Raw genomic sequence first — 16,276 nt, 5'->3', positions numbered from 1 at the left:
AGTAAGTTTGCTTAGACTGCAAGCTGTGAACTTCTGAACTTTCTGCTTCACTAAGCAAAAAAGGCCTCAGAATGCTTCAAGCTACTAGATAAAGGGAGCTGTGTCCCTGGAGATAAGTAAAGGAACAGAACAGCATCTAACAGAAGAGAAACAGAAGAACATCCTGGATATTGCCAGGGACTTTCTCCAACATCCCAGCTGCAGGTGCAACATAGCAACTGACGGACAGCACCTTGACTGACATTTGGGCTGGACAGTGAGAGACAAACAACTACCTGCAGAGACAATAAACAGCCCGGCTGACAAAAATTAAGAAATAAAGAATGGAGAGACCCCAGACCCTAATTTTAGAGTTGCCCCAAACTGACACGCAAGGGGTGGGAAGCTCAGATAGTCATGGTATAACTGCATCAAGTTATCTTTATTTGAGATACCTCTTCAGGAGGCACCCGGTGGGAACTGCTTTACGCTGTACCTTGCAAATAAATGATTTATTTAAAAATAATTTCTGTAATCCATGCCTGAGTCTCTCTGTCGGAAAACTTAGTGAAAAGAAACTTCCTAAAGAGCCAGTATGAGAGGACCCAGGCTGGCCCCAATCCAGCTCTTTGCCAGGCACCACTCGAGGCAGGACTCTGCCAGAACTGGGTGTTCGGTATGGCACACCACTGTCACTCTTACCTTCTTGAAGTATTAGGAAAATAATATTATCTCAAAAAAAAACCTTCTAGGTTACGTCTGGTTTAAGTCAACCAACCTGCAGTTATCACCATAACATCACTGAACACCAGAGGAAAGATTTAAATATAGTACACATTACACTTTTAGCAAGGCAAATGTAAAAGCTTCGCCTATCAGAAAAAATATAGAAACCAAGATTTAGATGTTAGGTATCTGCCTTCATAAGTGGAATTTCAAACCTGGTTTAGACAACTAAATTCCTATGCCATGCCCAGAAATAACAGCACTGAGCAGGGAACCATGTAAAAGTCAGTAGGCACAAACCACCCAAAACAAACACGCAGAACCGCAGTCCCGTGCCTCCCCCTGTGAAACACTCCAGCTAACACACACAGCCCTGCACCCACCTAACTCTTGCCTACAGTATAAAATTAAACTTCAAATAATCAAATAGAGCTCACAAGTCTCTTTTAAAGAAGCCAAAGTAGCCAGCAAAGTATGAAAACGGATACTGATAACACATGGGGAAAATCCCAACCAAACATGCTTGGAAGAGAAGAGAAAAGAATCACATATTGCAGGGGATCATATACTAGTCACTATATACATTTACAGCTTTTTTTCAGAGTCCTGTTTTTCTGCAATGTTCACTTCAGAACATGATCTAGAGTCTCATACGCTATTTTGCCCTGACTTTACTAGAGAAATACATACCCTTTTCATACGTGTTTTTGCTCCAGTTACCCACCCGGCGCTCAAACCGAAGGGTTTTTCAAGGATACCTGCTAAAGTCCTTCAGTTCTCTTCAAGGGTCCTGTCTCCTCTTCCATATGTGTTTAATTTATTCTTTGTCCCTAGAGATACAAACTTAAGTTTATGTTCAATAAATTCTGAAGTAACTGACTCAACAGAAAATATTTACCTTGAGTAACTTAACTGACAAATATAAATGCCCTTTCATTATCTTCATGTTAAATCACTACATCTTTGTTTTCCTGAATATGAGTATCAGCTCCTTAGGTTTCTTTCCTTGTTTTGCCTCCATCGGGTATCAGTGTTTGAAATTTTGTTCTTATACAAGTCATTGGTATCAAAACCTTATATTTTTATTTCAAAATAGAGAAGTGTTATATTTTGTTCCCTTTAATTAGTAAGATTACAGACCAAAGGCAAAGGATTGCTTTGATTTTTAGTATTGCTGAACAAAACTTTTAGGTATTACACTTTACCTATGCCTTACGGAATAACAATATGAGAATCCCCAGCAGCACTTTAACCATTTAACTTTTAAGATGTTTTGAAGAAAGGTAGCAAGAGTCTATAGATGGTTCCCTCCTCTCTGCTACAAGTCTCTGTCCCTCCTTCACAGCCTGGTTAAAACTGTGTGTCCTTCAGGTTCCTTCTAGTCAAACACATAGCAGCACAGAGATAAGTACCTAAGTTTTATCTTAATATTGATACCAGACTCATTCAGATTTGTTCCCTTGTACGATCATGTATCTTAAACTCCTCTGCACTAGGAGGCAACTTCATCTACTATTTTATACAACACGCTGATATGCTGTAATTCAGGACAAAGTTTATTTCAGAAAGATATTGTGGATGAACTGACACGTTGCAAATCCCTATTACCCTCCTCCTATCTTTTCTGTTTCAAAGCTTAGTTCCTCTTGTTCCAAACTTTCAACTTTTCTAGTCTGAATTCGAACAGGATACCTATCTGCTACTAAACCTCATTTCATTGTCTCCTATCAGGTAACCTCATCAGGTCATAAAATGAAGGATTAATTCAGTGAATTGTTTTTCCCTCCTTTCACTAAGTTTAGTTGCATTTGTTTGATGTCCCACTGTTAGGCTGTGTTTCCAAAGCACTGTTCATTCCCTGAACTGTTCAGTTTTCTATAAACACTTCATGAAGTCCATGAAAGGATTAAAGTTATGATGTAATTAACATCATTCATAGATCAAGCTACCTTTCAATCCAGCTTGATATCCTTGATTACCAAGCGAAAAAGAACCATTTGTACATTTCTCTGTAACAATGCATTGGGAACCAACAATCAGTATCAATACCCTATCCCCTGTCCCTTCACACACTTGTATTTTAAGTATGGATCCTGATTCCAGCTGGGACAGAGTTAATTTTCTTCCTAGTGGCTGGTAAAGTACTGTGGTTTGGATTTCATATGAGAATTATGTTGGTAACACACTGATATTTTATTACAGTTGTTGCTAAGTTGTGCTTATACTAAGTCAAGGACTTTTCAGGTTCCCATGCTCTGCCAGAGAGGCGGTGCACAAGAAGCTGGGAGGGGACACAGGCAGGGCAGCTGATCCCAACTGGCCAAAGGGATATTCCATACCATATGACATGTTCAGTATGTAAACTGGGGGAATCACTTCTCAGGGACAGGCTGGGCATTGGTCGGTGGGTGGCGAGCAATTGCATTGTGCATCACTTATTCTGTATATTCTTTTATCATTGTTACTATCATCACTTTCTCTTTCTGTCCTATTAAACCGTCTTTATCTTATCCCACGAGTTTTACTTCTTTTATTTTTCCTCCTCTCCCCCGTCCCACTGGGTGATGGTGAACAAATGACTGTGTGGTGTCCAGCTGCCTGCAAGGTTAAACCACAACAGTTCTTTTCCCTTATTCTAGACCATCTACATCATGCCCAGATCTCACATTTTCCAATACATCCCAATTAATCACCACCACTTTTCCTGTCTTTTGATATATTCACACAGATATAATTCCCTTAGTCTATGGGCCATCCCTTTAAAATGGCCATTGAGTTCATTTAGTCCATGACTTTGGGTCCCATCTGTCACAATAGCCCTTCAGAGCAGGAGAGACTGTGTGGTGTTGGGTTGTTACACACTGAAGCCAGTTCTGGTTCCATCACTGCTGTGTTTGTCCAGATCTATGATTGCTGTACTTTGGTTCATTTTCATCAAAATTCATTTTTTATTAATCTGGGTCACTCTTACTCTAATACTATTGATACGGCATATAAAAAACAAGCAGCAATGACATACGGTGTTATGTAGCAATTACCATCATGCAATTCAAATCATTGGCTATACACACCCAAAAGCAAATCCTGTTGAGGTCCACAATGGACCTCTCCATCCTTCCGCATCACCCACCAAGTACACCCAGGTCCTTGAGTAAAAGCAATCCCGTGGATGGGTGTATCCTGATGTTTGAATGTCCCACCACCCATTACTTTCTAGGCAGTTTTTAACAGTCCATTTTACCATTCAGTTTTCCCAGGGGCTGGTGGATGAGAGGAGATGTGATATACCCACTCAATGTCATGCTCTTTGACCCTGGTGTCTATGAAGTTATTTCAGAAATGAGTCCCGTTGTCTGACCCAATTCCTTCTGGGGTGCCATGTCATCAAAGGACTTTGCTTCTCTAGGCCCAGGGTAGCGTTCCAGGCAGTGGCACAGGGAATGGGATATGTTTCCAGCCATCCAGTGTTTGCTTCGACCACTATAAGCACATATCACTTGCCTTGGCTGGTTTGTTGGAGTGTGACAGAATCTGCCAGGCCTCCCCATATATGTATTTCAGCTCTCATCCTCCATACCACAGAGGCTTAAACCACTTGGCTTGCTTGATTGCAGCATGTTTCATATTCACGGATAACCTGTGCAATAGTGTTCATGATCAAGTCCACTCCTCCATCACAAACCTAATCTATATGTTGCATCTCCTCCTTGATGGCCTGAGGTGTCATGGACCCACTAAGCTATAAATAATTCACCTGTCAGTCCAGATCCACCTGGGCCACTTGAATCTCAGCAGCCTGACCCTTCTGCTGGTTGTTTTCGTGTTCTTAAGCGGCCAGACTCTTGGGTACATGATGTACTCTTACAATCAGATTCTTTACCCAGGCAGCAGTATCTTGCCAGAATGTGGCAGCCCAGATGGGTTTGCCTCTGTGCTGCCAGTTGTTCTGCTTCCATTGCTGTAACCAGTAATGTTACCATATCATAAACCAATATTAGACTGTTCAGCAAAATGATAATCCTGACCCAGCTCCCAGAGGTGATAAACACCACTGCAGGGAATATCTGCTGCAAGTAAGGATTTATATAACACTACCATGAGAACAAATAATGCATGCTTATAACAAATATAACATGCTCTGGTCAGATCTGTTGTTATCTCAATCCTTTGAGCCCCACGTTAGGTGCCATAACGCACTGTTGTGGTGTAACCTGGCAGGCAACTAAACACCACACAGCCATTCTGTGATACGCTCATTCACTCCCAGTGAGACGGGGAGAGAATCTGAAAAAAAAATGGTAAAACTCATGGGTTGAGATAAAGAGAGTTTAATAGGATAAATAGGGAAAGCAAAAATAATAATGATAAAAGAATGTACAAAACAAGTGATTCCCAATGCAACTGCTCATCACCCCACTGACTGATGCCCATCCCACCCCTGAACAGCAATTCCACCAGTTTGTATACGGAGTAAGACACTACACAGTATGGAATATCCCTTTGGCCAGTTGGGATCAGCTGCCCTGGCTGTGTCCCCTCCCAGCTTCTTGTGCACCTCCTCTCTGGCAGAGCATGGGAACCTGAAAAGTCCTTGACTTAGTATAAGCACAACTTAGCAACAACTGTAATAAAACATCAGTGTGTTACCAACATTATTCCCATATGAAATCTGAACCACAGCACTTTACCAGCTACTAGGAAGAAAATTAACTCTATCCCAGCCAGAACCAGGACAGTGTGATATACAGATACGTGACTGTTGGCAGCTAGTTAGAAATGGCATATATATTTCTTAAGTAAGATGTTACCAAACCACATAGGCTGTTGGGAGTGATAACAAAACAGATCAACCTGTACCACTTGGCTCTCTCACCAGTTAGAGCCTCTTCTCCATCCTATAATCAATACAGATCTAGATCTAGACTAGAGTAATATCAAGGACAAATCCAAGTGGAAATTGCGAGAAACAATGCTACTGACTAAGCCTTGCTCAGATCACAAACAGCAACCACATGAATCAGTGAGCTAGTTGATTTAATATGGGGCTGTGTGGATTTTTACAATGCAGCACAGACCTCTCTTTGGGAGATTCACAGGACAGAATCCTTACACTTTTTTTAATTAGATGAGAAGCTGCGAATCTAAACATTTAACCCTTTGTAACTAAGCATGACTGCAAGAACTGTTAACCTCCTAGCTTCATCTTTCATCTGTGTGCTCCCATATAGCACTGGCACTTATCTAAACCCACCATGAACCCCCAGTTCAAAGATCCAAAATACAGGGTGCTTCAAAAAAATGGACCCAATTGCAGAGATATAGCGATTTCCAATCAGGTCCACCTTGCTGAAACATCCTGTAGATTAAAGCTAATCCTGCCAAAAATGGCTTTTTTTTTTTAAAGCTACAAGCCTGAGTGGTTCATAGTAAGATGATTCAGGGATTCAAACAAGTACTAGCATTGTACAAAGGAAATCAAAGAGTTGATGAGCTCAACAGTGTACATATAACTCACCTAGCAAACACAGACCTGAACATTCAAACACACAGGTTAACTTCTATAGGGTTATTATAGTAGGAATAAGCCTACACAGCCTCCAGTGTAATAGAAGTATTCAAGAAACAGTCTGAACAGTGGTATTTTGTTTGTGACTTGCCACTTTGAATAAATTTACTCCTTTTATAGAAGGTTCTTTTATTAATATCGACACCCAAGTTAAAACAAGTCTATCTCCAATACACAGGAGCACAGTCAAGAAAGAACCTGTATGAATGCTATTCAATATCCAGGTAAATTAGGTTTAAGAAACATTGTTCTGTACTAGAATGGCACATACAACCTTCAAAGTATAATTGTACTGAGATGACTGATGTTTACAGATTGAAAAGTAGGAACGTGAGAACTCTGAAGATAAGCAGAACACAACAATACAGGGAGGCAGCAGGAACTGACCGCTCCTTTGCGGAGTGGAAGACAATGACAAGCTCACATGTGGGAACGATTCCGATGAGTACGCTTTTGGAAGGATGCGTGGAAAATACAGAACTACACCATAAAGAATGATTGAAGAGCAGCTTGAATGCTCTTGCCAAATAAAGACAGCCAAATTACATCATAGGGAGGAGTTAAAGAGGATATGCTGTGTTTGAAGGTGGAAAATATGGTAGTTCACTACAACATGCAATTAAATTCGCTAGAAAGGGAAAATAAAGTTAACTGTGTTTATCCCTAATGTTTCTTCTTTAAGTAGAAATCTTCTGGCCCATCAAGGTTCTTCCCTGTGTTGGAAGGCCAGGGAAGTTGCTTTTCTGCTTCCTGAAATCCTCTTGCCAGCAGCTTTTCCAAAGCTGAGAACTTGCACCAATATTTTTCTTTGACCTGGTTGCCAACACAGCATCGTTCCAAAACAAACCAAGCACTCACATAACTGAGACAAAAGGATAACAAAAAGCCACATACAGGTTAAGTTTCAGGGGGAAATGTATGTGTAAATAAAGTCAGAGACCTGTTACCAGGTTTTCCAGAGTCACCAAAAAAGGAAAAAAAAAAATCAGCAGAAAAATGGAAAAATAGGTTTCATTGACAGGAAAGAGACACCAGTATTCTCCCAGGTTTGTCAGGGGACACCATCATTCTAGTATGTTGAGGGCTCCAGGGAACTAGCAATCCACAGAAATATCCTAAAACCAGAAGACAAGTCAGATGACTCAGAAAGTATCTGGTTTAAAAAATAAGAAGTATGCATCTGAAAGCTGTGCCAAAGGAAGTAGATTACACAAGTTTTACAGCACACCATGAATGAATCCGTGGAGGCTTAACTACTTGCCTGAGCAAATCTTCTTCTAAAAGGCACATTAATTCTGCCTAAAAAGCACCTGGAACTCTCCTGGACGAACTTGAGCATTTAAAGAAACCTCAAAAGTCTTGTAAGGTTGGATAATGATCAGTTCACCTAGAGACAGAAGATCATCATCATCAATACACTACAATGCCAATTTGGTCTCTACTGAGATACCAATATGCACTTTTTCCTCACTTTTTTGTTGGAGGATTTTTTTTTCTTGCTTCTGAGATGTGCAATTATTTGGTCCTTACTAGTGTTCACATGCTCTAGAAAAAAAAAGAAGTCATTAATTCATTTTAAGTAGAAGGCACAGGTCCTCGGATTCTGCTGACTTAAACATTTCCTTACTTTCCATTTATATTCTAAATCAAGTTCAAAAGTTTTAGTAAATCTTTTTTAAAAGTGTACATTATAGCCATACAGAAAACACATTTTCATGTCACTGAACACAAGGACAACTCTTCTGAACAGCTATTTGATAAGAACATCAAGAACAAACTAAGGTGCCAACATTTCTCTAAAGGGAAACCTTAGCAGGTTTTAGAGAGTTTTGCTTCCAGAAAACAAGACTATGTAGACAAACTGACAATGAGATGAGACGTACGCCAAGACAGAATCATTCCTGAACAGCGATTCAAGAGATGTTTGGGGGGTCTTTTAAGCAGACAGCTCCCCTCCCCAAAAGAGAGCAGAGGTGTGCACGATTAGTGAACTGAAGTCCAAACCATGTTTTGTCTTGGTGGAACAGAAAATCTTCTTCCTTTTAGTCTCCTTCCTATATTTCATTTCCTCCAGATTTCCTGGCAAGTGTAACTGCAGCCAGTGCTGGGTCTCTGCCATTTTTAGATAAATTATCAGTTTGACAACAACTTGGACGTGTAAGTATCCAGCTCTGGTAAAGTCAAGTGATCATGGTGAATGAACTCCTGAGAGATCTGCGTATCTGACACACTTCTGTATTTGTTCATTTGGAAACCCAGAAGCACAAGGGCCAATAAGGTAAAAGGGAATGGAGTCAGAGGTCTAGCTGAGTAACTCTTACTTGTTATGAAAAAACATTTTTAAAATGGCACCAGAAAATAACGAAAAGCTTCATTGTGTAGCTTCAGAGATGAAAGTAAAAAGTTGTTTATTTTTCTGGCTTCTGGGTATCAATATCAAAACCAGATTTATTTTTTTTTTTCAATTTTTGATAGAGATTTATGAAGCGCAGCTTGATCCAGAGATGTTCTGCCATAAATCCTCTTCCTCCCCATCAAGGCTGTCACTGTATAACATATTTAAAACAGTATTCTTCACATTTATTGCCTACCACAGCTCTCCTTCAGGACTACTCATTTCAAGAACTGTGCTGTTTCCTAACCTACAAGAGGACAAACATTTGTGAAGCCACAAGGTGTATGTTATCAGTGAACTGAGTCACCTCAAATCAGCCTCCAGGGTTTAAAGAAGTTACACTTGAGCCACAGAAGATGCCTCAGTCCCGTACCTTTGCCCAAGCACATATCTCACCACAGAGGGACAGGACACATGGATGGAAACAGCTGGCCAGGAGTGAGCTGGAGTGTTGATGGGGCTACTTTGTCCACAGCAATCCAGCCCAAACAATCATTGAAACTACTGTCCAAGCACATCCACATTTCAATGGATGTTGCAAAGGATTCAGGACAAACCGCTGGGCACCAAAATCAGATAATTCTTTTTGGTCATGGATTTTTGCTTTTCGTCCTGTCCAAACACCTGAGCACAGCCCTGTTGAGACTGCCCTGAACAGTGGCGTTTCCCACACCAGTCCTGGAAAGTCTCCAAAAATTCATCAGCCAGACTAGAGCTCTTGGGAGGAACATTTATATAAAAGACAGCCAGAAAACTCGCATGGTGGCACTACCTGTATAAAATGGTTAAAATTTGCTCTGAGCTGGTAAGTTGATGATCTCTACCAGGAATGGGAACATAGAAACACCAGTGTCTACAACAGTCGACTGCTGTAATGTTTTCCTCTATTTTTTCCCCTCATCATCTTATTCTTGATGACAACAGCACTAGATTAAGATGAATAAAGAGCTACTCCAGCTAAGAAAAGAAAGCAGGCATTTGCTATGGAAGAGTCTCATGGTCAAATCAGATAAATTAGCACAGGAATTACTTCATTCAACAAATAATGCCAGCTACAGTAATTGAGAACTCATTATTGCCAGCTGGGACATCTTAAACAGACTGAACTAGATTTTTAAACGTTGTATTAGGGAAATACCCATCTTCCTTCAGACTGTTCCCAGGCCAGAGAAGCTGATCAAGTTGCATACATCTCAGGTTGAGGGGGGCAGGGAAAGGAATTATATAAAAGCCCTAGAATTTCTAAGAGAGGTGAAACAGAAAATTCCAGTAAAAACCCAAACTAGCATAAACTTATTGCTCTTATTTCTCTCTTCCTGTTAAAACCAGAAAAATCCAATTACTGGCCTTGTATTTCTAAAATAAATAAATAAACAAACCAAAACTTTTAGAACTTCCAGAATTCAGACCCAAACTTCATATCAGGCATTTGACAACATTTTGAACAGATTATTCTTTAACAATTGGAGAGAACTTCCAGCAACTGTAATGTTTTTATGTGACAAGTCCCTTTAAGAAATCACTGAACTGACTTGACAGGTTTCTAAAATAAACTGTAATACTCAGTGGCTAGTCTGGTCATTGCAGCAAAAGTGTATTTTCAAATAAGAGAAACAGGATAAATTCTAAAAAAATAAAGAGAAACTACATTGTTTATCGTAAAAAACCTTCCAAGCTAATGCATAACTTCTCTTCACACATGATTTTTCACTAAAAATGGCATTGTGAGAACAAACGGCCGTAACAGACAGCAGTTAAAATTTCATAATTTCACATAAGATCACTAGACATTAAATACTATGTAAGAACTGTTAATTGAAATGAGAGTGTACATGTACATTTTTACAGCATCTAACATGACAAAACTTCACTTCGATTTTAAAAATTAAGGTGATGAAGACTTTCCAAAACTTAAAGCCACAGTTAAGTGGGTATAGATTAAAACTACAGTATATTGTTACTCTAGGACAGCAAGTTTGCCTAATGTTCTGAGGCTTTATCAGATCATTTAGGTAAAAAGAAATATAGATACCAGAGCCTTCTAAAGTCAAACTTCAGGAAGTTTCTGGATTTATGAATTCGGGCCATATACTGAGCACAACACAGAAATATTCTGAAGTATGTTGACAGCACAGTGTTAACGCTGACTTTTTTCCTTAACTCAGTGAATTCATTTAATCTATAACAAGCCAATTTGTAAACACAAATTCAAAGATTACATGAAATGGCTTGGCAACGAAACATATTGCGAAAGGGAACAAAGGAATAAATAGGTGTCCTCTTTCTCAGTCAACAATTCTAGAACTGCAAACTGGAAAACCCAACACAGCCAAGACAAGGTCAGAAAACGCATTCTAACATAAACCTCAAAGACTAACCTCTGATTTCTTTCTTTTTCCACGTGTCCTGGGCCCCAGAATTTATCCCTGAAAAATGACAAGACCATTCAAGTCTGTGCGCAAAATAAATACTATTTTTAAAGGTTAGACGAAAACTTATATGCTGGTAGCCAACTTGCAGCATAAAGCCCAAATCTCACAGGTATTTAAAATACAATTATCAGAGATCCTTGAGTGAAGGGTGGAAATAAAAGTAGAACACAAACCAAAGCCATTTTGCTGTCACTCTCAACACAACCACAATGCACACATACAACATAAAGGGTAAAAGTTTTACTACTTTGTAACATGTAGTTTTTGCTTCAAATTGGAATAGAAGTCCTAAATTTTGTAATGCTTCCAGGAAAATCCATAGATAACAGAGAGAAATCCATTCATAACAATTAAAGAGAAAAAAAAAAAGTCAACCAAACCAATTCAAGGAAACTATAAAACTAACAGTTTTAGATAGAAAAAACATTCTTAAAAAAAAAAAAGTAAAAATAAAAGTATATTAGTTTTATTTTCTCCTGTTTTTTTCTAGGAAGTAACTTTACCTTCTCACCTCACTCCATTAATATTGTGCAGTACAGCATTATTTAGCAATTTCTACCAAAGTCTTTCTGATTTTTGTCCTCTTTTTCAGACAAACTAGAAAAGTCAAAGCCACTTTAAGGCAGTTTCTGAGACAAAAAGAACTTCAGATCAAGAATAATAATTATTTCTGAGTTCTCCAATAGTCTTATTCCATTCTCACTCCAGAAACTACATCAACCCCAAATGGGTAAGACTAACTTCAGAGTCTTCCGAGTAGTCTTGTATCAAGACCACATCCAATCTTCAAAATACAGGGATTCCATTAACTTATTTTTAGCTGACACAGAAAGGAATTAAGTCAAATGGCTGAAATTGCATAAGCCTATATGACTTGCTATAAAATGCCTTCCTATTAAAGTGATTGGAGAGACACAATGCCAATGTACACTGCTCAGGAACTGCCAAACATCCTTCCCAGGGTGAAGATGTATTTCCATCCCAGCCACGCCAAGGAAGGACTGTTAAGGATTTAGTGATACATTTGCTACTTCATTCACACAAGGCGCCACTAAGTCCCCTGGTGCCTGTGGAAAGTAAAGCCTACCAGCAATTGCAAGGAAAATACTGTCAAAGCAAACATGAGAACTACAACTGTCTTCCTCAACTGCTTCTATTCATATGAATGGGTTTCCTTAAAGCTAGTAGAGAACATCAACATCTTAGAGCACGAGAAACGTGGCTGCTATTTTACCATCCTAAAGTTCTGCCAACGATACTTCTTGCTCTATAAGTAGTCTATTGGCACCATTCCTACAGAAGACCAACCTGCTGAACTACAGCATGGCTTCAGCTCAGGGTCACAAGTTGTTCTGACACCAGCAGCTGACCTAGAAGTGTGACATCAGAGGGGACATTGAATAACAGCTTCTCAAATGGCAGGAGACTCAAAAGGTTACAAATTCTGTATGCCTGGGCTGAGAAATGTCTTTTTGCAGCTGCAAGGGAGAGAAGATAACCTGAGCATCAAGAAGAAAGAGGAATCCTTGCAGGCAAGGAAGGGGCAGGGAACACAAACAGTCCTGTAAACGTGAAGACATTATCAGCCATTTCTTCAATTGAATTAAACTATACAACCACTATGGGAACTTCAATGTCCAAAATAAATCTGAAACAATATAAAATGCAACAGAAACTACTGATCAAACAAAGACTGAAATGTCAGACTATTTTTTCAGTTAATGAATACTCCAGACTACTGAAGTCTGAAGACGCTGTTTTGATCTGTGTTCTACAGAATGGCTTAAAAAAGAAATTACATTTCTCAACATCTGGTGAAAGATCAGGTTTCCAAGGAGATGAAGTCTGGGCCTTGGATAAGTAGCCTTACCGCATTTTTCCAACGAACTGCGGTAAAAAAAGGCAGGTGCAATATGCAGTTTATGCCAGAGAGCTATTCACCTTGATATCCACGTTATTCAATGTAAAGTTCTACTCAATATACACCACAGGTTATCTGACAATATTGAAAGTGACTAAATACAGATAAAAACAATTTGACAATTACAACTGGGATCTCTTCCTCCTCCACACACACACACGCAATTTGGTAACTACAACGGGGATCTCTTCCTTTCCCCGCCCCCACCCTAAAAAAGGTGCAAACAAAACCTAAATAGACTAAGTAACTCAATATACCAACTCTTAAAAAGAAAAGCACTCCCATTTTTTAAGTGCATCATTTTGTGTTTTGTTTCAACGTCTTGAGTTTCGCCTACATAACACCACAGGAATACGCAAGTCACCAGTTTGCATTTGATCTAACTAAACCTGGAACATAGTTACTACTGCAATGCCAGACTACTACATACATACACACACACACAATGCGCAGGCTACACCGCTGCTTTTTAAAAAGACAAAGCCCCAGATTGCTAGTTCTTTCACCACTTTTGACAGTTCCACAAAACACCTTATTTGCACCTTCAAGCACCTCCAAAACACAGACTTTAATTTCTGTAGGCTGATCAAGCAGAGCTTTCAGCAACTAAGTGCAAGAGTTGATGCTGAGTGCCAGTCAGTATCATCTCAGTTACTACGTGTAACAAAAGCAATTATTGTAGTCTCAAGTTTTCCAAGGATGACGACATCCAAAAATAGAATTTCAAACCATGTTTAATGCATTAAACAAAGAAATAAGAAGAATTCTTTGCATTCTGTAAACTTACTGAAAATAAGGAAGCTACGCAAGCTTAAAATATGTATTTATTTTGGACTTCTCTTTGCAGTCATTTGCATATTATATGCCTTTACACATCTTTTACTGATGACAACTAGCTTCTGAGAACTTCAAATTTTCTAATACTTGAGGATACAGCTAGCTGCGTTTTACTACTTTTTGTCCCTCTTTCAAAAGCAGAACTATGGACAAAACTGATGATAAAGGTTAAAAATGAAAAGCATACAAGTTATAAAACTAAAAAAGAGGGCCACTGAGGGATGCCCCAAATTCACTTTGCTTTACTTAACAACAACGTATTCCTCCAGATTTTCCTGCACCTCCTGTCAAAATTTAACCACACGGACAATTGGTTCTTTGCTGACAACAGTTTAAAATACTGAATTTGAGCATGAAAACACAGCACTTCTGTGTTCATCTAAACCAATTAACCTACATGTCTCTTGGTACTTCCAGCATTCTTGATATCAATTCAGTTTGAAAAATGGTCTTACTCATCTGCAGCGCTCAGACTGCAGCTATCACATGAAGTCTCAGCTTTGCCATCATAGTCTTGCACGGTGTTAAGGAACTGCGTGTAACCTTAAGCTCTGCCAAGTAAATACCATGAATGTTCGCTCATTCCTACTCCTGGTTTCTCAAAAGAATCTTTGAGAGCAGGTATTTGAAGACAAAAAAAAAAGATCTCCAACAAACTGCCCCTACAAACATCACCTTCCTGATCCATTCTTAGCAATGGTCCCCAGATACAGCAGGTCTCATGGCAGCAGGTGGTGACAGTGTCTTGGTCAGGCCCCAACTTCAGTTCTGGCTTTGTGGAATCCCAGCTACAGCCCAAAAAGGGCCTTGTAGAGAAGAACAAAACAACACAGCTATCCTCAGGTTCTCTGCAGTATTTTTTCTTGTCTGGGCAGCATCCTAATGTACTTCTACAGACTTTGAGTCTACAAAGGACCATATACCACAACTGTCATGCAGACAGAAAATGGAAAAGCGCAGTGGGGAAGACAACATGGCATAAAACAGCATATTAATCTATAACCACAATATATTATTGGGTTATTTTACACACTCTGCTTCTACAAGTAGGCATAAAAAACCATGAATGGTCATGAGAAATAAAAACCCACAAAACTCACAAGTAGTAAAGACTTTCCCCTTAATAGGCAGCTGTGGTTTAGAATATTCAGATGAGAGGGCTACAGCTTCCGACACTTCAAATAGCTATTAACATTTGCATATTCCTAGAGCATACAAAACATACATTCTTTTGAGGGCAGAGTTTAACCTCAGCCTTCTGCAAGACCATGTACAGAGACAGTTAGCCAGTATTAATAGTTAATTAACACAAACAACCTTTATTTTCTCCCTTCCAAACTTAGCTACAGCCTGTGTATTACCAGTTGCTCCCATTTAAACTCTTTTTGATAAAAGATATACTAAACAAGCAGGACAGATACTTTAATACTAACCTATTAAGAAAAATTAAAATGTGGTTTCATTTTGAATGTTCAAGAACCAGCATTTTGAAGAAGATTCTACTTAAAGGCTGAATGAAGTTTGTAAAGACTCAAAACTGTTTAAAGCTATGACCTCTTTGTGCAGCTGACCCTCTCTACCTCAGATACTAAGAAAATACTTAAAAATTGCTGGAAGCATTTTTGCTTCAAAAGCAAGAAAACACACCCACTTGTTTCTTCACCATTGTTTTCAAGCGCTAAAATCTTTCCAAAACTGTTACAATAGAGGCACTGGAGTAACAGAAACCTCAGCAATTAAAAATGCAAACTGATTTCCCTGCCTTCCCAAGCACAAAATCCTGATCTTGGGAAGCCACTTTAATGCTCCCAGTATTCTACATTCACTATTGAAATGTTCATTCTCCTGTTGACAGCAGAGATGCACATACAGCTGTCAAAATCAGCCTGAGAAGCCACAGGAGCAGGAAGGACAGGAGGACAGCCTCAGAAACCCGGGGTTCACCATGAAGCACCCAGGTCACTGAGGTGCGCGATTGGGAAGTGAAGAGCCCCCCAGCTGTGGGACTGGATGGTGGCTCTGGCCGTCTACAGGTAGGACTGGCCTCACACAACAGAGTCACAAGCCATAGAAATTTCCAACTACCAGCATCATTTGGGGGTTTAACACACCGCTCGGGCCTCACCTAAAGCGGACTTTATCACAAGGTACCTGATCTACAGAAAAAGACCCAAGGGGTCAGTGCGGGAGGGAGGTTGAAGGGACGCATTCCCGGTGCGGAGGAAGGGGCACCAGCATCTCTGCTCAGGGACTCACCTCAGCCTCCAGAGCCCTGCGGAGGCCAACGCAACCCCGGCAGGAGGAACCAGCCCGGCATCGCCTCCCAGGAGCTCCCAGACCCCCCGGTTTGCCCCTTTCCTCCCGCTCCGCCGAGCCGGGGCTCCACGGACAGCGGGACCGCCGGCCCCAGCTCTGCCCTC

The 16,276-nt window shown here is 40.0% G+C and overlaps 1 protein-coding gene across 9 annotated transcripts in view; it reads right to left on the bottom strand.

Annotated features, from left to right (window-relative positions):
* BMAL1 (basic helix-loop-helix ARNT like 1) overlaps window positions 1-16,276 on the bottom strand; it is a 55,450-nt gene that overhangs the window by 38,536 nt on the left and 638 nt on the right. For 2 of the 9 annotated variants that reach the window (XM_065066294.1, XM_065066298.1), the window contains exon 2: window positions 11,045-11,092. The exons of 6 other annotated variants lie outside the window; for them this stretch is intronic. The gene's annotated coding sequence lies outside the window, so the exon portion shown is untranslated. Of the gene's footprint in view, window positions 1-1,463; window positions 1,531-11,044; window positions 11,093-16,276 lie in introns of those variants that run through there. One more of the 9 variants, XM_065066300.1, reaches the window with a different exon arrangement.

The sequence above is a fragment of the Columba livia genome, chromosome 5 (genome assembly GCF_036013475.1).
Source record: "Columba livia isolate bColLiv1 breed racing homer chromosome 5, bColLiv1.pat.W.v2, whole genome shotgun sequence".
Taxonomy (NCBI): domain Eukaryota; kingdom Metazoa; phylum Chordata; class Aves; order Columbiformes; family Columbidae; genus Columba; species Columba livia.
This window is presented reverse-complemented; position numbering and strand designations above follow the sequence as displayed.